At 22.5% G+C, this 9,142-nt stretch overlaps 1 long non-coding RNA gene across 1 annotated transcript; it reads left to right on the top strand.

Moving 5' to 3' along the window:
- Window positions 1-340: 340 nt before the first annotated feature.
- On the top strand, window positions 341-8,834 carry LOC145849047 (uncharacterized; the record flags this gene model as incomplete). Its single annotated transcript, XR_014372296.1, has 3 exons — window positions 341-393; window positions 2,906-3,045; window positions 8,769-8,834. It is a non-coding gene; the product is annotated as an uncharacterized LOC145849047 (long non-coding RNA).
- Between the last annotated feature and the right edge of the window lie 308 nt (window positions 8,835-9,142).

The raw sequence follows: 9,142 nt of genomic DNA, 5'->3' as shown, positions 1-9,142 counted from the left end.
TTTTCAAATAGGTTTTTTTTTCTATCTAACTTTTAAGTTTTAGTATTTTTATTGTATACTGATTTAAAAAACATCTTGTTGCAAGTTTAAGCAACAAAAAAAACTTTATCTCAAATTGCTAGCTGACTCTGTTCAGATTTTATATTTACAAAAATTTACTACAAACATTAATTAATTTAAAAAAATATATTTACATGTTTACATTATATTTCAACTGCAGTATATAATTGAAATGTGGTATGTTTTAAAAATGGTAATATTTATAAATAATTATTGTTTTAAGGTTAAATATTTATAATATAAGTTTGGTAAAATAATTTTTATTTGCAGGTTAAAAAAATAAAAAAATGGATAGTGGTAAACTTGAGCAAATTGTTGGGAAGAACAAATCAGGTTATTTGAGAAAGTATTTATTTATTTTAATTATTAACTTGTTTATAATATACTGATTATTGTAGAAAGTAAAATCTTCACCATTTTTAAATGAATCCTCTAATTTTTTTTAAAGTTTGATGAGTTAATAGGTTTCTTGATATGGTTATATGTACTAACTTTATTCTTTTTAGTTTTAACATTAAATTTCAACTAGTTTAAGATCTAAATTTTTAGAAAACCACTTATTAAAGTAAGTAATGTTTTAAAATTTTTCTTAGTATTTGTTACTTGTTTAACTATTTTGTAGAAATCTAATATTTTAATAAATATTTTGTAGTTTTTGTAGTTTATGTTCAATCTTTTTGTTGATAATTTTCTGCTGATTGAAAATATTTTTTATATTTTATTAGTATATGAAACTGTACTTGAATTATTAAAAAAATATTAGTTACATAGCTCGTTTAAATTTATTACAGAAGTAAGCTCTATATAAAATATGATACTACCAAAAAAATTTTTTTTTAAAATTTCTGGATTAAACAATGAAAACTGAAGAAAAATTTCATTAAACTTTTCCAAGCTTAAAGTCTTCAAATACATCAAACAGAGTTTTATTACAACACATAAACTTAAACTGTTTTATATACTTTTATATTACTTAGATAGCAAATAGCAAAAACCACTAAAATCCAAAAAAATGCAAATAAAACTTTGATATTTAAATTGATAGTAAATAAAAACTTAAGTATTTTAATATATAGCAAATAAAAACCTAGGTATTTTAAAAGTTTGAACGCTAATAAATTTAATGATTTAACTATTGGCAAATAAAAACCTAAGTATTTCAAAATGGAATGGACAAAAGCACTAGTATTTCTAAAACTGAAAATAAAACCTTTTTGAAACCTTACTGTGTCAAAAAATTGAAAATAAAAACATAAGCATTTCTAAAAACTACCAACAAAAACCATAGAGTCTGTTCATTACAATAAATAATAAGCAAAAGTAATGGTGAAAAATTCATTGCAGTCTGTTGTGCACAACAACAAATAATTTTGTTCTCATTTTGTAATTTCTTTTAAGATAAGAAATTGATACTTTTGTAAAACATATTGTATTATAAAACTCAGGCTACTTGTGACAAATCCTAGTTTTAAAAAAAAAACTTATAATTACTAAGGCTTATTTAAGGGCATGGGGATGGGGGGGGGGTTCAAACATTTTTTTTACAAAAAATAACACTGGCTTTTATTTCAAAGCTTAGAGTATATACTTCAAGATACTTTTTACAGAACAAAAATATTTCAATCAACTTTTGATGTATAACAATTTCTGTAAAAAAACAACCATATGGAATTAAAAATTTTCTTGTAATTAAAAAAAAACACTAAAAATCTATTTCCTCAATTTTTAAACTTATTTATTCAAATTTCCAGGAAATGTAAAAATGAATATGTATAAAGCAAACAACTTGTAGGGAGTGGATTTTTGAAAAAAGTCATAAAAAAAAAGTTATGACCAAAATTAAAAAAAAAAACAATATTTTTTGTTTATTTTTAAAGAATTTTTTTTACAAAAATAAAAAAATCAGTTTACTAAAATTTGTTCAAATTTATTAAAAATTACTCTAAAAAAGTTTAAAAAAAATTGCTCAAAAACCGAAAGAGGAGGTAGATTTTTAGCAAACTAGTCTATTTTTACGCTTTTTGCGCCTCCCATGAATAACCTATAAAATGCTCTCACTTTGATTGCTTATATCTCAAAATTTACTTTGAATTTTAACAATGGTAAAAAGTAACAAGAAGCCTATCAAATTATGTAAAATATAAGACTAATTTGAAAAAAAAGTATTTTACCTCATGCCCTTAAACTTCTTTTGCTAAATCCAGGTTAGTTTTAACTTGAAATATTTTTATTTCTTAAAAAGTATGTTTTTAATAAGTCCTTTTGTCAGCATTTTGGTGTTCATTAACTTAATCTATTTCAATTACTGGCTAATACACTTGTTTGTTCAGTTTGATGATGAGCTTTTTTTTCTGTAGAAAAGTGGCAACCCTTTTATAAGTTTTGTAGTTAGTGCAAGCGTTCTGTTGCATCAAAAAAACTGTTTTCACTTACAAAGTGTTAAGTTGTGTTTTCAATTTTTGATGCTTATTAAAGTATTAGTACTTTCTTATTGTTGTAATTCAAATTAAAAAAAAAGGTGAATGATACTTACAACTAAATAGGTAAAAATGATACTAGTGCAATTTTTCTATCCTTATTATTTAAACACAAAAATATTAACTTTTTATTATTGAGCCACAATATCTTTTTTCCTAATTAATTTTATTCCTAGCATTATTAAACTGAAATTATTTGTTTTTTTTTAACAGCTACTGATCAACAATACCTTCTTTTCCAAAAAAAAACTTTTTTTTCTCTTTAAAAAAAATTGTTCTTAACAGCTACTGATCAACAACACCTTCTCTTCCAAAACAAATACTTTTTTTTAATATTTGACACATATATTTATATATTTTTTTAATAGCAACTGATCAGCAATACCCTCTCTTCCACGACAAAGCTTCCGGTCTCCCAGTCACCTACAAGAACCCGTATTTGTACCAGAAATTCGAAAATATTCCGTATCAACCACCCACCGACAACAACTCAATACTTGGAAAGAGGGTATGAAAACTATTTGTAAAATAAAATTGTTATTGAATATAAATAATAAGAAAATTAAAAAAATACCCTATCAGTTACCAACTGACAGTAAGTCAATACTTGGAAAAGGGTATGAAAACTATTTGTAAAATAAATATATTTGAAAAATAATATAACTAATAAATAAACTATAAAACTATAATTAAGAAATTAGAAACTTTCCTTATCAGCCCTTTATTGATAACAATTCAGTTCTTGGAAAGAGGCTAGGATGTTTAAAGATTAAAAATTGTTGATTCTTCAGAAAATTGAAACTTTTAATTATTCAACAGTAGAAAAACTACAAGTGAAATTAATTTCAAATAAGTTTATGATATATGTTTAAGTTTATGATTATTTACTTATTTTGGGATCAGGGAAGTTTTGTGTTTTACTTGCCATGATTGTTGAACTCAATAAAAAATACATACTGAAGAGTTTCAACATGCAATTTTCAGTTATTGTATGTAATGTATGTTTCAGAGAAACACAGGATTACCAAATGTTTGTAAGTTTAACAAAAGTTCTGAATTATGTTAAGTTCAATGTAGAAGTGTTATTTGTTTCTTTACAATAGGTCATACCTTGTAAATTTTTATCTTAGCAATTAGATAATATTTGCAGCCAAATTAAGTTCAAAATATTTTTTTTGGATATGAAAAATCAAATTAACAACTCTGATAGATTTTTAAGGTACAACATAAATTAGGCAAAAAATAATGTCTTTTCACAGCTTTTTTTTTTCATTCAAAATTCAATAGTTTATTCATAATTCCAATATTTTTTAAACTTTTTACAGGAATTTTTGTAATATTAAATTTGTTTACATTCTACATGTACATACAATTATTAAGTTACTTAATATTTTTCAAAATCCAATTTGTGAATGTTTCCACTTGAAATTTTTTTTTTGCCTCTATATATTTGAAGTTTTTATGGTTATACACAAACTTGCAATGTTTTAAGAAATACCTAATGGTCCATGTATTATTACAATATAAAAGTTAACACACTTCTCAGTTATAAAAAAACTTTATTTGTTTTTAAATTTTCTGTATAATAAATGTCCTCAACAAAAATTTACATATTTCATTTACTACTTGGGTATAAAATTTGACCAGAAATTTAAATACTATCAGTTATAATTTTAATCAATTCTTGTTTTATTTTATTTGAAAGTTAAACATTATGTATTTTATCTATCCTCAATAAAAATCAAGTAAACTTTTGGGTAACACTTCTTAATAATTTAATTTCTAATTGTGAAACATTCTTTACATTTATTGAAATGAAATTTAATCACAAACCTACAAGTTCTTTTCCGCTTTATTTTTAAACAACTGTTTTCAAATATTAGCCTTAAAGTAGCTTTGACATAAACAGTATAAATCTGAACTCAATGGTCAGACAAATATGACCACAAAGCAAATGTCTGCGGCCTACAATGTACACATCAGCTAAAAACATAACTTTGAAAACAACAAAAAATAAAGTTGCTGTGTTGAAACTTACAATTAACCTTTTATTTTGTTAATTATTAATTACCTGTATAAATAACAATCAATGATTTGAATAACAGTTTTAACATATTTTCACTGCAACTCATTGAAACCTACTGCAGACATTTGAAGTAAAACAATAGCTTTTTAAATAAAAACAATAGACTTAAAAAAAAATGATTAGATTGCTGTAAAAAACCAATTAAAAAAAAATTAATTAATGTAAAACAATAATAATGCAAAAAACAAACATTTTAAATTACGATACGAAGCAAAATGCCTTAGTTCATAAGTCAACGTTAATCTAAGAACGATCACTCCAATACATGTGTGAACAATAATTTTACAAGAATTGTTTCTTATTTTTTGTTTGTCAAAATACAGTCGGTTATGAGTCAAATTTAGTATTTTTTGTATTTTGTTGTAAACTGTTGCAACTTAAAAGTATAACTTGTATATAGTGAAATATCTATGCTTGCGTCAAAATAATCATCTATTAATTTAAATAAGGTGTTATTATATTTTTATGGATATTGATTAAATTTAATAGACTTTAAAGTATTATTGTATGTGTTGAGCTAAAATTTCTCATTTTTTTTACAGTATGAAAAAAATACAATAAAATAAATCAATAATCAGTTAACTGATAAGTCAAGTAAGTTTAAGTATTTTCAAAGTAATATCATGTTTAAGTAGAACTAATATTCAAATGTTACTTTGTTTAATTTGCATATAGTATAAAATGTTTTGACAAGTTTAAATATTTCAGTCATAAAACAGCTAAAACTAGTGTATAAGCGGTGATTTAGGCTCGTAATAAATCGAATTGTTTTATTTTTGCATTTGAATACATTAAAGTAAGTTGTAAAATTTGTTAATAGTATAGTTAAATAAGAAATTATTTTAAATATCATATTTTATTACTAAATTGGTTATAGCTAAAACTAGTGTATAAGCGGTGATTTAGGCTCGTAATAAATCGAATTGTTTTATTTTGCATTTGAATACAATAAAGTAAGTTGTAAAATTTGTTAATAGTATAGTTAAATAAGAAATTATTTTAAGTATTATATTTTATTACTAAATTGGTTATTATTCTCTCTTAAATTCCGGATAAGTCTATCGTTAATATAATCTGGTTTAATTTTTGATAGCAACATTGTAAATCAAAGTGATTAGTTTGAGTCATCATGAAATAATTTTTTGTTTTCATTAAATAAACTTATATGATGAACTTAAATTAAAACCTAAAAAACTTAATTATAATTTTAGAATTTGTATTTATTAAAAAAGATTGGCGTAGTTGCATAAACAATAAATATGTTTTTTTTTTAAATGACTCACTTTTTAGAAATTTTTATATAAAACGTTCTCCAAAAATAAAAAGTTGAAATGTACAGTATTTATAAAATTATCAAAATAGACAGCAATTTAAATATTTTTACTTAAATATTTTAGTACAAAGTTAAATATTTTAATTTTGTATACTTTAAAAATGAAATCATCAAATGTTTTTATCATTTAAAAATAGTAAAAATTTAAATAATTCTTAAACAAGCCAGACATTCAAGTTATGAATGACTCATCTCAAATAAAAAGTATTTTTATATCAACTGTTTTTATTTTTTATTATTATTCACTCTAACTATTTGATTTTTTATTATTATTCATTCTAACTTTTTTGAATTTTTAGGATTTTTACTAGACAACTATTTTAATCTTTAAGATATTTATAATTGTTTATTTAGTTACAAATAAGCTACAATTCAAACAAGAAAATCTTTGATGATTCATTTTAAACATAGTACTGCATTTTTGTTCATATAACTAGTTTTATTACTATTTTAAAGTAATTGTGCTCTTATTTTTTGCAATGGTTTTTTTTCTGCCTTTCCCAAAGAACCTGTTATCTGTCAAATTTTTATTGTTTATATTAAAAGAAAATACTGTACAAAGCAATTCATAGCTCACTTATTACTATAAAAGCTAACTTTACAATCAATTGTTTTATTCCCCTACGACATTAGTATGTTAAAATGTGCGAGTAGTATTATTTTATTTATTCAATCTGTTTGTTTCTTTCAAACTATTGCACACATCAGTTGTAATGAACCCAACTTTTTATTTGTTTTTGAAATTGTTCTTAAAATGTTTATTTAGTAAATAAAATTGTATAATTGTGTTTTAAGTGTGTATTTTTAGCCAAAATAAACTTTTTAGCATTTGGGTCGTTAAACGTGGTATTAGGTTGTTCAAACATTACAAAACTATTAAAGTCAAGTTTTAATATTAAAAGAGTTTGAAAAAATATTACGTTACTTTGGTGAAATATTATAAAAATTAAAAAGCAGACAATACTAATAAGTTTATAGAAAGCGAACTACATTCAAGTGCGATCATTTATCAATTTGCATTTCTAGCATTCCTGTATTGTTATAATGTGTCATAGATATTGTAAGTTTTTCACTCCCTAGGATTTCTGTAGTAAATTTTTTACTCCTCTTATTTGCCGCGTTGTATGTTTTGCGATAAGTACATTTAAATTTTTAGTTTTATAAAAGTTTGATAATTTTAAAGTATTTTCATATAAACATATTAAAGGTTTAATTTATTCTAGATTAATTAGCTGGTTGCATCAATTTTTTACACCAAATTAAAAAACTTAACATTTATTCTTATAAAAAAGAAGCATTATAAAGTATTTTCATATAAATATTTTAAAGGTTTAATTTATTAACTGGTTGCATCAGTTTTTAAAACCAAAACAAAAAAATTAAAAATTGCATGGGGATTGTGAAATATTGACGGTTTAATTGATTTATGCATTTAAAATTCATCACATTTAATTTAAAATTGTCAAAGCATATTATTCCTAGTGTTTATCTTTGAATTCATTTTGAAAAAAGACGCTTTAAGAATTAAAACGTCAAATATTTAGATGCTATCAGGTACAATGTAAATTTAATATTTAAAATTTATGACACAACTCTAGATTAAGTGTTGAGATTACTTTAAAGATATGAAATTTGGATTTTCTTTATTGGCTTTTAAATGTTTAGTATTTTAATTTAAGTTTTCAATTTCTTAATTTTCTTTAAAAGTTTTTTTAAACATGCAAAAGATAAAATCACTATTACATTATACAAACATGTAAATTCTAATAGATACATTGTTGGAAAGCCTTCTATCTTTTTATCTAAATCGCTTACAATATATTTTTGTAAATTTACAATATGCAAATAAAAACGCCATACAGTTTAACATACAAGTTCCTTATATTCAATTAAGACTTTAATGAACAATAAATTAGAATAACCTTACTTCTAAGACAAATGCTAAACTTGTTGACAAATTAAAATTTATTTTATGATAATGAACCACAATTTTTATTGGTGAAGTTTGTAAAATATATACTTAAAATGTATTTAATAATAAAAATATATTTAAAATAAAGATGTATTTCCACATAGACGTATGTAATCCATAGAGTAAGATTTACTAGTTATAAATACTTTTTTAATAATTGTTTTATTAATTTCTTCATTAAAAAAAAATATTTTTAAGTAAGATTACACAACTTGAAAATCCCAAGCTCTTAATAAAAGTATTTAATTGTAATCTCAATTAAAAAGGGTAGTTGTTACCCCTTTTAAATAAATGAAATATTATCAATTGACCTCAAGTTTTCTATTAATTAAGTTTAAAACATATTTAAATTTTTTTTTCATTACTTACGGGCTTTTTGCATTGACAAAATTGAACTGGCCGAATAAACTTAACTTTCTACAAAACAAATTGATTTTATATTATTATTATATAATTTTGAATTTAAACAAATTCCAAGCACTAATAGTATTGATTCAAATAAACTTAACTAGTTTAAAAAACTTAAATATTTATAGAACTTTTGTTACAATTTATTTTTATAGATTATATTATTTACAGAATCTAAGCACATAAAACAATGATTCAAGCAATAATATGTGAAATATATTTGTTAAAAAATTAAACTAAATATAAAACATATTATATAATCATATAATATTATTTTATATTAATTTTAATTATTTATACAGACTCTTATCACGGAAAACAATGATTCAAGCAATAATATGTGAAATATATTTGTTAGAAATATTAAACTATTTACAAAACATATTATATACTCATACAAAATTATTTTAGATATATAATATTTTTTTACAGACTCTTAGCACGGAAAGCAATGATTCGAGTAATGCGTATCCGACTGCCGTTTCAGATTATAACCAGGTTTTTATTTTTTATTGATAGTTGACAATAGATTTAGTATCATTTTTATTACATTGTTTTAAACAAAACATTGAGACAAGATTCATTCAGAAGCATTTTTATTAAGCAAGCAAGTAAAATATATTTCAGCTAACCCTTATCAATTTAGCTTAAATGATAAGGGTTAGCTGAAATATATTTTACTTGCTTGCTTAATAAAATGTTTTTTCAATGAATCTTGCATCAGGTTTTTGTTCAATACCTGTAGTACTAGAAAAGTTATTTTATTCTAAGTTTTATTTTCGTACTAGATTTGTTACATTTATGAA

This window comes from Thalia democratica, unplaced genomic scaffold (assembly GCF_965202585.1).
Source record: "Thalia democratica unplaced genomic scaffold, ktThaDemo2.hap1.1 HAP1_SCAFFOLD_1978, whole genome shotgun sequence".
Classification (NCBI taxonomy): Eukaryota; Metazoa; Chordata; class Thaliacea; order Salpida; family Salpidae; genus Thalia; species Thalia democratica.
The sequence above is the reverse complement of the archived record's forward strand: the minus strand, read 5'-3'. Positions and strand labels throughout refer to the sequence as shown.